Raw genomic sequence first — 16,834 nt, 5'->3', positions numbered from 1 at the left:
ACAGGAGCACAAAGGGATTGAAGCATACGTGGTGTAAAGAATTCAGGTTCTTTCATAAATCAAACCCATTGTATCTTTTGCTTTCCCACCAGATCAGTTTTCCCATTGGGGAAAAATAAATATTGGCAGGCTGGTCGACAGTGTCGAGCAAGCTTCCCCTCCCCCACCCCCTATATCCATATGCCATAGGCCTTACTTTACCTCTTCTACAGAGCCCCTACCCCACAAGGATTGCATGACGTAAGTCAATCGGTAGTCACATATCCACTGGTTTTGATTAAATCGTTTTAATATGTTGAGTTTCTGAGAATGCATTTTTAAAAAGTTATTTTAGAAGGGACTGTTTTGATACTATATATATCATATATATATATATATATATATATATATAGATATATATATATATATGATATATATATATATATAATATATATATATATATATATATAGATATATATATATATATATACATAGATATATATATATATATATATATATATATATATATATATATATATATATATATATATTATATATCTATATATCTATATATCTATATATATATATATATATATATATATATATATATATATATATATATAGATATATAGATATATATATATATATATATAATATATATATATATATATATATATATATATGTATTGTTCAAGATTTTAAGCCAGAACCAAGGAAAGTTGAGATTTCTTATAACAAGACGCATTCATCCTTTTCTATATAAGTTGCCCCTTTGAAATGAAAGCCTCCATTCTCTAGAAAAAACTCTTTGCTCACATTGGCTGTCCTGAATTAAATCCCCCCATGGAAATCCGGATTAGGGCGGAGCTTACCAGGAGAAATCTTAAAATTAAAATAAATATCCTATATTTTATTAGAAACAATTGTTCCGTACTGTTTAATATGCACATCATTTATTTTTGACATTTTCATTCTAATAAATAAATCATAAATATCCTATCTTAAAATTCCAGTATCTTTAACTGAGTATGAAACACCTTTTTCAGACCACCGTATGGGGGGGAAGGGGGGTGGCAGAACCGTCAGTGGACCTCATGCGGTGCACTGTAGACAATACATAAGGTTCTTTCCAGCGTGCCTTCGGCCCCTACCTGCAACCACTTTCGTTCCTTTTACGGTACGTCCTTTCATATTCTCTTTCTTCATCTTACTTTCCACCCTCTCCTAACACTTGATTCATAGTGCAACTGCTTTGAGGTTTTCCTCCTTTTACTCCTTTCAACCCTTTTACTGTCAATTTCCATCTCCGCGCTGAATGAGCTCATAGGTCCCACTGCTTGGCCTTTGGCCTAAATTCTATATTCAACTGAACTCAACCCTTTTTCAACCTTTTTAGGTTTTCCCATAGGGGTTTCCTAACACCACCCCCACAAACAAGAACATCAGCAACAACAACAACAGCAATAATAACGGAGTAGTTTTCATTATCAGATATTGTACCGCCAGGTTCGAAATTCACATCAGAGCATCAATGATGACCTCACAAGAGCCTTGATGTCTCCCTCTGGGACCTTCCTTCTAAGGTTACGCTTGGATTAACGAACCAAGCGCTTTAAGATTTTTATTTGGATCTTAGTCTGATGCTGTCATTTGTCTTTGAAGTTCTGTGCTTCTTGAAATATATGAATACCTTTCCTGTATGATCCTTAAACGTAAACAATTCGATTGGGTAATCAATGATTATTGAATCATTTTGAAAGGTTACCTTAGTCTCGTGTAAACATACTAGAAAAAAAGTTTTCTCAGTTGATATATAATGAGTGTGTATGGTCCAGAAATGGAAAAGAAATGAGCTAAAGAAATAGTGTATTTGACAGTTTAAATATATATTCATGATGTGTTTCGGGAATAAGAGATTGGTTACACTATGGCACTAGGAGATTTAAATTCAAGAGTAACGGAACAAGACTTGCCTTTGATGGCAAATATAAAATTCCTGACACAAGTAGAACCCAGTCTTATGGATATGTGCTTTTGCAGGGAATTAAATACAGAGGAAAGGTAGCAAGTGGAACTCGTGGTTAAAGAAGCACATGGAAAGATGCTGTATTAAGAAATGCATTCTTGGATCAATGGAGTGGGTATTTATAAGATGTGTTGAAGGACAGGGACAAACCTTTAACAGCTAAAACACCGTATCAAGTAGTTACACCTAATGACGGATGTCCGAAGAGGGAATTATGACTACTGTCACTCCCATAATCATTCGTTACTGCTGAATCGTGCAGGAACTTTTATCGGGGGAAGGTTTATTAAGCCAGTGCTTTCCTACACCTAAACAGAAGGCGCATCATAAGCGTGACAAACCCACTGAACTATTCATCTTTATTTCGCGGGGCATTCTGGCACTTCATGTACATAGATGCTCCTTATGTCTGTCTTTTCAACTTTCCATTTATCAACTTATCGTTCAGGATGAAGTAAATAGTCAAATGCCCTTCTATACCCTGACTGTAATGAACAACAGTAAACTGACAACCCAGTACATCATTCAATAAAATGGTCAACGGAGGGACAAAGGTTTCTTCAAGAAATGCGCTTATTTTGTCCCCGTCTGTGATCTATCTCGGGTTAAAACGTTAAATCTCTCTCTCTCTCTCTCTCTCTCTCTCTCTCTCTCTCTCTCTCTCTCTCTCTCTCTCTCTCAAACGAAGTGTGATAAATGAAATCGCTGATCACCCGAACTGAACCAACGAAATAAATTATTTCCAAGCAAAAATGAAATCTCGATTTTCGTTTACGATTTCCATCTTTGATTATCAGTTTTCTCTCGCATGAAATAAGACTCAGGAAATGAGGGAACTTCAATGGAGCCCTCAGGTATCGAGAAATGGGTTTAATATATTTCTTTAAAGTTCTCTTGTGTGAAAAGACATCTTAGTAAAAAATTAATTATTAAGACAATAAACCATTAAAACAAACTTAAGAATCTTTTTCTGCTACTTGAGAAAAATGTCAGCCTCGGAAGGTGTTTAGGAATCGTTGATAAATACCAGTGATCTCATCAGAATAACTGCCTTTGACAGAGGCATTTCAAAAATTGATTTAAAAAAAAGTGTCTCATGTTTTCTTATCGTTGTGAACAAATTTGATCAAATGTAGTATTCATGAGGAGTTGGTTGCTCTAAGTGGCAGTGAATTACAAAATTTATCTTGTATCTCACTGACTCTCTATCATGATTCAGGAGAATCTCACCCGGATACTAAGCCACTTCTTAAAGGAGCGAAATATATTCTGGACACACAACGGCAGAATTTCGGTTGGGATTCGTTTGATGAGCGATCGTTCTGGCAACCCCCCCCCCCCTCCCCTCTCTCTCTCTCTCTCTCTCTCTCTAATTCCACTTATTGTTTCTATAACCATTTCCATAGCGAGGCTTCGATTGGGAATTTAGTTTTACTCTGCTAGCATATGAACGCGTTTCTTGTCGATGCTGGGTGTTCAGATATTTTGAGGTGAAATTGTTATTCAGTATATCAAATACTAAAAAGATTATTATAACATCAAATTAGTTTTTTAGCATTTGCACATATATATTCACATATACATACCCATTAAACATACATACAAATATTTATATATATGTGTAAGTGAAGAGAGAACATATCCTGATCTTTCAAAACGTCTTATTCTTTGTTGCAGAAACAAGGAATAAGAATATATATATATATATATATATATATATATATATATATATATATATATATATATATATATGTGTGTGTGTATATATATATATATATATATATGTATATATATATATATATATATGTATATGTATATATATATATATATATATATATATATATATATATATATATATATATATATTATTCTTTCATCATAAATAAAGGCAAACTGCTACATATTCAAACACTTTCATCAGCACCTTCAAAACAGTAAATAGGAAAGTATTTCCGATAAGTGGTGCTTTTTTATATTTACTTCTCTTCCCCAGCTCTCAGAAAAAATATATTTCTATGGTGTGACCTGCCTTGTAAACAGAACATTTTTAAATATACTTGAAAAGGCGTCGGTGTTATTACTGGCGCTGGTGATGTAAGGGAAACTTTTCTGAATCCAAAAGTGCTTTTCCTTGATTCAGCGTTGACGCGGCAGCTACTGTTTTTTTTTTTTTTTTCATTCTTCTTTAAATAGATTTGCTCATGGATACTTGACATCTTCCCTTCCTGTGCTTTTTCAGAGTATACCTCGTAATTTTACCTTTCGAGTTTGTTTAACGGTACTCAGTATTCTAGGGAAGCTATATGGTAGGATTTTACTCGAGAATGTGTGATAGATCATAGATCGACTGAATGAGGAAGAACAGTGAGAGTTTACATAAAGCGAAGGGTGTGAGGATCATGTTTTGCTTAAGGGAAAGTTATGTGAAAATTCTCGAAGTAGAGGGCAAGAGCTGTACGTTGCGTCATACTACTACCAGAAAAAGCTAATGATTCTTGACGATGTATGGAGCAGAAAGTAAGATGTTAAGATGTGTAACAGTTCTAAAATTGATAGCGAAGCATGTGTTAAACTACTTAAATGGAATATAACTGGATTGGTGTAAAGCAGGGCTGAGACAATCATGCGTTATTGTTCCGTGATTGTTCAATATTTTTGCGAGAAGAAGGTGCAAATTTGTGGGATAAGAAAATGGGTTGTATTTTAAATCGGGTTTGTGTCCCGGGATCCCGGGATAAAATTAAGTACAAAAAGAGGGACAAATTTGACTGTGAGATAGTTGTGGACTTGTTGCTCTGTTTATATTTATATCTACTGTGCATACAATTTGTCATTATCTGTATGATAATGATGATAGATATCTAGATTATGTCACCGTTTTGATATTTATATAAAATACTTTATATTTTCAGTGAATTGTATTTTCCCATCAACAGCATCCTGCTATTTGCAAAATTGCAAGTTGCGACTCTTGCAAAATAAGGTACTGTCAAATAAATCCTTGGAGGGAAGATAAAGCGTCTGTTCCAGTGTTAACAGTTTATCGCGGTAACTAAATCTATAGAGGACACGGATATCAAACCGCGACAAAATAATGAAGTGCATATTTGCAGATATTTCAAGAGGAACATATTCCTTCTTTATCATGTGGGAAACGTAGTTTTACTGTTTACCTAATGCTTTATTTTCTATATTTGGGACGGCTATCATGAGAAGCAGTCCCATATATATATATATATATATATATATATATATATTATATATATATATATATATATATATATATATATATATATATAATCATAACTTCAGGAAAGCCGAAGACACATGAGTTAAAAGGGTTTATTCGTTAAGAAACGTTTCGCACAAGGAACTTTGTGCATCATCAGTCTGTTAAAATAAAAGTACATTTTAAATTAATAAAAGCAAAATACAAATCAAAATTACAATCTAAAATTTAAAAATTATAATTTAAAAATTAGCATAATTCAAAGTTAAAAGTGAAATAAGAACATTAAAACACAACTACTAAATCACCAACCATTCGCATAGAAAGGAGGAGAGAGAATGACTAGAAATGAGATTGAGGTCAGAAAGAAGACTATGCCAGGTATTGCGGAGACGATGAACTACCGTTATTCAATGAGGGAACAAGTCTTTTGATAATTAATGACTCGAGTGTTGTTAAATACTCAGTCCTTATTGTAACCTAAAATGGAGAAGTGCTGTTTCTTGACTTCAATCTTACATTTGATGGCATGATTTTTGATATTTTATATATATTAATATATATAGATATATATCATATATATATGATATATGTATATATGCATACATATTAAATACCTACTTAAATATAAATTCATATCGATTGATCTTTATGCTTAGATTGTCCACGTAGAATCGTAGATTATAGGCAAATGTCAAACGACGTGTAATACAACAGAATCCAGTCAAAGATCAAAGTTGAAAGCCATTTTTACCGTCAAAATTCCAGAGTGGTTTTCCAATCCAGAATTTCCATGGTATATTTACAGAACAAAACATTTACTCATTCAGCAAAAAGAGATGTATTACGGGACTCCTAACAGAGTGTATGCTTTGAACAGGTTTGCAACATGTTTTGAACAAGAGGTCTTTGTGATGAGTGACTGCAGCCGTGTGGGGTTCCGTCCACTGAGTCAGCCACAGTGCCACTTCAAACTCAGCCACGTCACTGTGCCCGTTGCCTAGTCTGTATTAATTAACTGACCGTTTCAAAGCATTTGCTTGGAATTACCATGACTAAAATGACAAGGAAGCAAGTGCAACGTGTAAAAAGTGTGATGCTAAAATTATGTGCAATTGAAAAATCAGCTGAATATACTGCTAAACGTTTAACTGAAGATGGCGGTGATTCTGGTGAATCAAGTGAGTCGAGTGATAATAAAGCGAAACCATCTCAGACAAAGATAACCAATTTCTTGAAACAAGATACAAGAGAACAAATTGTAAGTAAACTTGTAGCTGTGAATGGATTTTCTACGAATGTCATTACGAAGAGTAGTGTCATTAGAGAGGCGTTACGTGACAAAGGTTATTCTCTTCTAAGAAATCCTAACCTTGTAATGGAGATTATCTTCTAACCAGTATGATCTTACAAAAGCAAAGCTGAAACAAGAAATTTGTGGCACATTGAAAATGGGATCGAGGTTTAGCCTCTCCATTGATGAGTACTCCTCACTGAGGGACAAGTGTTACTTGAATATTGATGTTTATGCTAATGAAAGAAAGTTCTGGAATTTAGGTATGGTTGCTGTTGATTGACGGTTGACTGCAGAATGACTGTCAAAGCGGGAGAGAATAAATTAGCAGAATTTGACCTTTCGTTGAAAAAACATGTTGTTGCTTACGTAACAGATGGTGCAAGTGTAATGGTGAAGTTCGGAAAATTGATAAATTGTGAACGTCATCTTTGTTATGCACAAGGTATACATATTGTTGTGTGATGTTCTTTATAAGAAGACCTCAGGCAGTGTACGTGACGTGAACATGAATGAAGATTCGGAATGAGAAGAAGAGATTGAGAGTTGCTATCATGATTTTGACACAGCAGTTAATTTTGAAACTGAGGAGAATTATTTTCTAGGAACAATGGAAGCTAATGAAAGAATTTGTGATGATCATAAGAATAACATCGAAACCGTTAATGTTTCTGAGGCTATGCTAATGTAAGAAAAATTTTGAAACTATTTAGGAAGTCACCATTAAAGATTGAAACTGCAAAACTATGTGAAAAAAAAAGCATAACCGTGAAAAGATGCTAATTTTAGACTCTAAAACTAGATGGAATGATCTCTTGGCCATGCTTGACAGATTTCTAGAAATTAAATCAGCAGTTGCCAAAACTGTAATACACTACAACTCTAATACACTACAAAATAAAACTTGACATCAGTGAAAGAGAAAACGCAGCATTTAATTTAGAAATAAATCAAAAGGATATTAGTACATTAGCTACGATCCTTTTCCCTACCAGTGATGTAGAATTTTCATTTACTTCTTATAATCATACGTAAGACCCCTCATAACGTTATTAAAAAAATATCGAATATTCTGCAATATGTCATGTCATTCGCACACCGATCTCCCTCCAGTTACCTAAAACTCTTTCTCTCTCTCTCTTACTTCTTTTCAGTCCTAGTGAAAGAAATGGCGCGAGGGAAATCTTTTGAGCCAATTTCGGTCAGAAAGTCAAGTGACTTATGGGTTTCAAATGGAGACTGAAAACTAAAATACCAATAAAAGATGATTTATATTAATTTTAAATGGAATAAAAGAGGAGGATATCGAAAATAATTCAACAAAGAAACTAAATGAAAAGATTAGTAATTGGGTACGGGAGAGCACCAAACACCCAGACTGAAATCTGTGGTGATTAATAAAAGATCATCACTAATGCCAAAGATGATAAAAGTCAGGAAATAGAACGGCAAGAAGAGACATGAAACGCAAATATGAATACTATTTCAAGACAAAAATATATATCAAATATTCCGATCCCTGGTGTTATGGATACAAATGTTGGCTGCATCACTTGGAAACCTGCCCATCAAGAACTTAAACATGGGCGACATTTACTTTCATCGCAGTAATTACATCGTGGTATTTTCATAGTGGTAATATCATCGCATGGTAATTACATCTCATACATTTTCACCGCAATGTATTTACATCGTAATATTTACGCAAACTAGTAAACCGCACAAGGCAAAAATATAAATGAACAACAAAATATAATGCACTTGTTTTTCTGTAAAACGTTCCTCGTATTACTGTTATAGTTGTTGATTGGGACAAAGTATTTAACTATTTGCAAGTAGCCTGTTTGTTGATTTTTCCTACATAAGTAATTACATCGTCTTGATTTTTCATAGGTTAATGATTTTTACTGGTTTTTATGCTTTTCATGATTGTCTTTTTTAAGCGTTTTTTTTTAAAGTAAAATTATATATTTAGTGTTGGAAAATCTAATTAGAAATTCTAATTAGATAATCAACTGCAAACGTTTTAAACATATCTAAATAGGTTTTACAGCACATTTTGTTCCAGAACGTTTATAAGTTTTCTACCATTCACCAAACAACTTTTAGAATCCTTATATTTCCTTTTCTTACGGGGAATTTCCGCACCTGCTGTATATTGTTCCATTATGACTTCATTTCTCGCTTGCTCTTTTTTCAAGATTTCTAAAAATTTCCAGATGGTAGGATGAGATGCCCCAATTAATTCGCTGAACGAGCGATGCCACCCTTCACATGCATTGTTCGTCTTAGAAGCACATAATTGGCGGCATCGAAACAATTCCATAGCACATGATGAAAGCGAGGGGGTCGACGTACTAAGCGATGATTTGGCCTTCCAATCCAAGTATCCTCAACGTAATCTAAGACAGGCTAGGTCTCCACAGGAAAACCATTATTGTCAATTGCATATTCAAAAGTGCTAACCACATCAGGACAGGAAAAAATGGCTGCAATCATACGCATTCTTAATGCGAATTCGGCATCACTTTCGTACAACTGTTACAGGCCATTTGGTTGAATGGATCGAAATAAACATTGTGAGAAGTGAAGAAAAGCAACTTTTTTTATCTGAATTAGGAAAAACTGCCTTAAAAGCATTCATCGCTGCACGTTCAAAATCAGTCATAATCGTGCTTGGTGATAAGGTTGGCTCTAAAAGTTTTAAATCTGACAAATGCTTATTGTAACTATCTTCATTTTTGTTACTCATTAAAACGAAAACAAGAGGCAAACCGTCACCATTCACGATACCATGTATTGTGTATAGCTGTTTAAATAAAGGTGGTAATGTTTTGAAAGTCCCATCTGCATACCAGTGCTTGCAACAGATAATACCTGAAGATTTCTCCGAGTCGAAAATAAAATAATCCGGTCTGATCTATCATCACTGTCGAACAGAAGAAATGGCTGATTTGAATGTGTTATCCTATATTGCGGAGGAATACGTAACTGGATTATACATCCTGGATTTGCAGGAATTTGTGCTGCGGTATTTCTAGCATTTCGTATATTCCTTTTTACGTACTGAGGTGGTGGTAGCTGACCCACAACTGCTTGAGATACTCCAACGTTCGCCTGGGTTGCATCTGTTGATTCTTGAGTTGTGATTGCTTTTTCTTTAGTTAAGTTAATCACTTTGGCCGCTTCAACGAGCGCAATATTTCCTGCATGATTGTGTTCTCCCAATCATTTTGTGATGGATTATTCATTTGTATGAACACTTGCATGGTACTTTGTTTTATAAAACTGGTCACATTTCCAAATAGTTTTTTTCGCCACTTGTTAGTTCTTTCACAAATAAATGACTCTTATCAATGAGCTTTTCCTTATTCCTTATGCTTACGACGTACTGCAGAGGCATCTTGATGGATTTAGTTTTAGTTATTTACAAAACCGGAAATGTTTACCACTCAGAAAACAAGTTAATTAGAAAAACGGAAACTTCATGAGCAATTTTTTGTATAGGAATAGACAACAAGAAGCCATTTGCTAATAGTTAGATAGTTAGATACGTTGATCTCAGCAACAACTATAACAGTAACACTTGGACCCTTTACAGAAGAAAAAGTAAATTATATTATATTGTTCATTTATTCTTTGGCATTGCGTGATGTTTCATTATATTTAATGATTCATTATATTCAGATAACCCTACATTTACGTTTTCCAGTTTTGTATCTCAATCACTGAATAACCTTATTTCTACAGCCCTTAAGGACTTATCCTAAGGGATACAAATATAAAGATTATTATTGGTAAAATCGTACTGTGTTCTCCCTCCAATACTCAAACCACGTAAATGAAAGGTCAGTTTACAATGCCAATCCAGTATCCTTTCGTACCCCAAACGATAGGGCAAAAGAAACAACAATCAGTCAAATCAAATTCCTTCCCTTGAATGGCATTTAGAAGATTAGTGAAAAGTTAGGGAGAGACAACCTTTCGCCTTTCGTTATTCAAATACCATTGGTTCATCACCGTTAATGGTCACTGGGGAGAAAAATATTTTAGCCAGTGCGTGATACCCTGCAATGGAGCAACTAAAGCTACAGGCAGGTCCAAAATAGAAATAAGAATATTCTAAAGAGAAATTAAATATTATTGATCAGTAAGACATAATGTTTATGGGGGAAAATGTCGTTTAGAAGGCCAGGCGCTCGAAGCTGCTTTAATTAAGAAGACAAATAACATGACGCTCCAAAGGATTCGGGATCTCGATTGGATAAATAAGGTCTTCTAGGAATCTATCTCAAGAAAGATAGGTGTTCGTTACCCTCGGGACTTAGCCGCATCTACCAGATCTCATTTCCTCTCTAGTTAGTCTTGGGGTAATTCTTTTGTATATGGTGAAGTTCCATCCACTTACCAACCACGTGTGTGTGTGTGTGTGTGTGTGTGTGTGTGTGTGTGTGTGTTGGTTAGTAGATGGTACTTTCCTGTTTACAACAGCATTATATATATATATATATATATATATATATATATATATATATATATATATATAGATATTATATATACACACACACACACACACACACACACATATATATATATATATATATATATATATATATATATATATATATATATATATATATATATTATTTACATACATATGTGTGTGTGTGTGTGCAATCAATCCACAGGAAGGAAGTGTGTAAGAAATGACGCAGTTTAATTTAGCCTGACGGTTTCGTCCTCCACCGGGCCTTGACGAAAGAAATTTATCAAGAAGTTTCCACCCAAAGAACAAAAGGAAACCTGTGATAACTGAAAGAATTCAACAAACGACAATTAAAATCCATAAAACTAGCTAAAAGACAGTTCAACTAGAAATGTCAAAATACATCCTGCCAATCAACAGTCAGCGTCTTTAAAAGACAGTTACGCAGGCGATATCTTGATGTAACAGGATGAACAAAATACATTAAAAACATAACCTTCACCGTATAGAATATAAAATATAGTTAATTAATAGTAAAGAACACGTGACATCATAACCGAAATAGATCAACAAAGAGCGAAAATAACATATAGAAGGTTAAATCGATAGAGTTGTCCATCTGAATAAAAATGCAACGATAAAACTGGTAGTTGTCATAGGCTGCGGCGCCTTTCCATCCATTTGGAAAAGTAATGCTACTAATAATATTTTTTGGCAAATGATTCTTTCACTAATGATCCAAGTTATGGATTTCCTCTTTCAGGGACCCACATGAATAGTTTAGGAAGCATATTCAGGTATGTAGTCTCACAGACTCTTGCCACTTGTCATGGTGTCATAATTTTTTATTGCTGCCATCTTGTCTCTAGTATCTTGGCTGTGGCCCTTAATACCGCATAATCGTCTCCCCAATTCTTTGTACACAGCTCCCTATCTCACCTAGAGTAACTTTTCATGTAAATGATGAGAAAAAGCAATTTTGACATATTCAGAGTAACGGATGTGTAGCAATTGTAATATTATGTTCGTCCTTGCTTCCATTTCTTCCATAAACATGAATGATAGTAAAAACTTGATTAGTCAATGTACAGTTTTCACAAAAAAGAAGGTATAAGTTAACCTCGGCTGAATTACGTAAACACGGATGCTGGAATGGGAAAACCAGTCCTTGTTAACAAAAAGACGATAGGGTCCACTGAGTATAAAGCACAGTAAAATGAAGCAAGCTTAATAAATAGGGATAAGGAAAATCAAGTAATAACAAGTGATATCAGATGGTTCAGTGAGAATGAAAAGGCAATTCCTACGAGCCTCATACATCTTTCTCCTCCCACAACCTGACATGATGAGCGACATCATTTCAAGAATACGGCTCCTCCAATACAAGATTCAAGTGGTGTCAATCCCAAGATGTTGATCGAAAAGAGGAGATGAATTTCCATTCCACCAGTGGCGGCACTGGATAGGACTGTTGACAGAGAAGTATTAGAAACGGTGTCTGGAAGTCAATAAATCTGACCGAGCTACCAGATTCCCATCCAGAAATGCATTCAGAGCTTTTGGATGAAGGAATTACCATTTGCGGAAAAGTGTGAATAACAAAGGGTGGCTGTGATTGGGATTGATTTATTTATAGTCACGAAAACTGGCGTTACAACATCTAGGTTACTGACGCCGATTTTGATTGGGAACATTATATAATACTTTGCACATTACATATATAATACTTAAGGAACAAAGCAGGAAAAGTTATCAACTTCCTAAACGTATTCGAAGGCATATCAAAATGCATATGAAAAAAAAACAATACAACACAAATGAAAGACTAGAATTATGGTAAACATAAATAAAAGTAATAACAATTAAACAAATTCATGTACATATGACCGATGTGGAATATGTAAACTTAATAAATGAAGAAAGCAAATAGACTGATACTTGGCAGTGAAATACTGTTGTTGAAGCAAAAACCATGATGCTATAATGCTAAATGTCCAGCACACAGAAAGGGGAAAGCTGAGAGCCTGTGACCATCACCTTGGCAACTTCCTGCAGTTTCTCAGAACCTGTGTCACTGTCAACTGAGCTTGCACTGTCCTTTCAGACTCAGCCTCCAGAAGGTCAGAGAGCTTGACCTCTCAGAAACAAGCTCGAGCATCTTAAATGAACGTTAATATTTACGTGCTTCAAAAAGAAATCGCAGTTCCTCAATGACACATACTTTGATCATAAAATGACTGCCATCAAAGCCACGCTCTATGTACAAGTATATAATGTGTAAGGAACCATTTCTTTATTAGTATGCAGGCTTACTTTACACGATGCCTGCGTTTAACATTCTCCTGTGTCTTAGCATCCAATATAAAGAAAGCTACTCATTTGTTGCTAAAAGGTTGAGTCCACCAATATTGGACACACCACAAGTTGCGCAAAACATGATAAACGAACAACTAAATGTAAATGTGCACTTACATCCCTTGCATGTATAGATATTTAGTTCAACAATTTTAGCATGATCTTCAAGCACTGATAAACTCCTCCAATTTGCGTAAAATATCAAACATGGTGTGGACATCAAATCTCATCTGAGTGAGTCACTAAAACACAAAGTACACTGTAAGAACAGTAACCCAGACACACTGAAAATACAGTGATAAATAAGCAGACACACACTATATATATATATATATATATATATATATATATATATATATATATATATATATATATATATATATATATATAAGGCATGGTAGTGAATTGTTAATCTCAGCTCTTTCCGGTTAGAGACAAGCGCTAGATTCCTCAAAGAATGCTGAAATGAGAAACAACCAGGAAAGATGACCAATGCACTTTAAGGTCGGTGATTCCTTGGAAATCACTAGCTTTGGGTGCAACACAGGGCATGTCTGCGTGTGTGTTCGTAACGAACAATATATGACTTTTGTTATGGGGAGATAAGTGCTAAGAGGGGCACTCATTGATTACTTGTGACAGAGTGCGGAACAAGCCTGGAAGAAGCGTTGCGAGCTGTTGAGAGGTGTTGCAGACCCATCGAATAAGGTAACATAAGAAAGAACTTTGAGAAAGTTAACCTTTGAAGTAATAATTATTGGGTCTGGAGGGGAAAGAGAAGATACAAATTCTTTTTGATTAACTTTAATGGGTAAAGTGGGATAATAATTGTGGTCTCTTTATTTCAGATGGGTTCAAAGTCACCATATAGAAAAATGGATTCTCTAAGACTTTATTGACTTATTAAAATGGTGTGCTTAGTCGGAAATAATGAGATTAAAGGGGGTACTTAATTAAACATGATTTTATTCCATTTTTATCAATTGATTTTGTTCCATTTTAATGTTAGCTAATTTGGGAAATAAAAAGTATATTTTTGTATTTATGGGGATTTATTTGCCTAGCATGCATTTTCAGCCAACGCCCAGAGATATTCTACCATAGAACAAGGGTAGGTGTAGTTGCCTGTTAGCAGTTTATTTCATTTTGTTTAAACGAGTATCATTTGGTCCTAAAAACTCGTTTAAGATATATATATATATATATATATATATATATATATATATATATATATATATATATATATATGTATGTATGTATGCATATATATATTATATATATATATAATATATATATATATATATATATATATATATATATATATATATATAAAGTACATGCATACATACATACATACATGCAAACATCATACACAGCTGAGTATGTGAGTCGGCATTTATGTTTGTACAAGCAGGAAAATATTACTTGCGCTCATCCTGTAAATATCTTTGCATGAGTACTTTACCGGAAGTGCATTTCATCTTCTTTTCTTTCAAGGGAAGATGTAAACTTTATATATCCAAGTTTACTTGCATCCACGACACAGTTTTTTTTGGGGACACGATCATTTCGTTCATTATTCAATTTATGTAGATGATTCTTAACTCGCATATTAAGAATTCTCATTCTCAATCTTTTTCATACGTATTTGGAGCATTGACTTTTGTGTCTATTTTGCCGAGTTTTGACTAACTAACTATAAGCCTATGAAACGTTTTTCCTCAAAAGGAATCTCCTCAGTTTCTGAGTGCATAATATTCCTTTATCGTCTGTTTTGCAGAGTGAAAACTTCTGATATCGCTCGTTTATTATAACTTTCTCGATCCTTCCAGGGCTATAGAATGCCCCGGAGATCTGGAAGCCTTTCGGCTAAGCATTAAAGACATCTTTATAAAACATGAAAGCGGTTTTCTCTCAGTTTGGATTCCTTCTATGCAGAGTAACAGGAAATACCATTTTGCCTCCTGCTCACATCTCAGGCGTTGCAAGCGATCTCAACCGTCTAAATAAATAATAATAATACATTTCATTGTCAGCTCAAGGCCATATACAGGGAATATACAAAGTACAGACAGTACCATACCCAATCTAGACACAAGAGATAACATGTTAAAATTGAATAAACGGCATATCCACACAGTTGCAGAAGTAGCAAAAAAGATAGTAATCATAATACTGGTAATAACAGTAATAGTATTGAGAATAAAATAATAATAATAATAATAATAATAATAATAATAATAATAATAATAATAATAATAATAATAATAATAATAATAATAATAAAATTTAAAAAAATAGATCATTGAGTTATAATCGTTAGTGCAGAGATTGCAAAAATTAAATTCCAGCTAAAGACCTTAGGTGATTACAGTAGTCATGTCCCGAGGGCTAAATACGAATATTGAATGTAGAAAAGCTCTAACTTGATAATATTCAAAGTAATAATGCAAAAGTAAATTACCAGTAATTACAGAGATTAAGTCATTTAGGGAACAAACGCCTCATTTTCCCATCTTTCCCACAATTTAGATCTCCTTGCTTCACTCCTTAGGATGCTTTGTATGAGCGAAATGGTATTTTTTCTCACTCAGGTGATCAGACTGGATACTGTTCGCCTTACAATGATTTTTAAGTTGTTCAGGCGGTTTTCTGTGAACATCTGTGTGGTGGAGTGGTAGCGCGGAATGTTTGTGAGGCGTCTCAAAATGTCATAGTGCACAATAATGATACATCTCATGGTCTCTCGGTATAGTTCGTCCAAGGGGATCACCCATAGATACTGTAGAAAATACGAGAAGAAGAGTAGCAGTTTCACGTCTCGGTGACAGAAGGCAAAACCTCCTTGCAATCATGTTGCCAGTTGCACATAGTTGACGACGCCTCTGTTCTATGTGTGCCGTAGGAAAATTTTTGGTTCTGTAATTTGCTGAAGCGATCTCAGGAGCAGCGACATGTACTGGGTCTTGGTTTCGTTGTAAATTATATCAAATTCCTCTGCATACTGGCGGCAAGTGTCGATGAGTCGTTGGGGACCTTGCACTGATGGGGAAATCAGAATCATGTCGTCGGCGTAACAGAGGCTGCTTATAGTTGTTTCATTGACAGTACATCCGATTGGGAGTGAGTTCAGTTTGACCTTCAAGGCACCTGTATACGTATTAAATAGGTATGGAGCGAGAATGCCTCCTTGCCGAAGCCCGGTTAGGGAGCCGAATGTGTACAACAATAGGTTACTCCATTTGGCACAGAATTGCTGTGTGGAGAATCAGCAATATAAAATGCCAATTAAATATAGAGGTGTGCCTCTTTTCTGCATCTTCAGGAAGAGCTTCAGGTACTTTACTCTATCAAATGTTTTTCTCACATTTACGAAACATAGGAAAACAGGAGAGGCTGATGATAGGTAATAGTTCAGCAATTATTTCAGTAATGTAGATGCAGGTGTCGGTTGAGTGGTTTGCT

The sequence above is a fragment of the Macrobrachium nipponense genome, chromosome 14, assembly GCF_015104395.2.
Source record: "Macrobrachium nipponense isolate FS-2020 chromosome 14, ASM1510439v2, whole genome shotgun sequence".
In the NCBI taxonomy this organism is placed as follows: Eukaryota; Metazoa; Arthropoda; class Malacostraca; order Decapoda; family Palaemonidae; genus Macrobrachium; species Macrobrachium nipponense.
Note: the sequence above shows the minus strand (reverse complement) of the source record.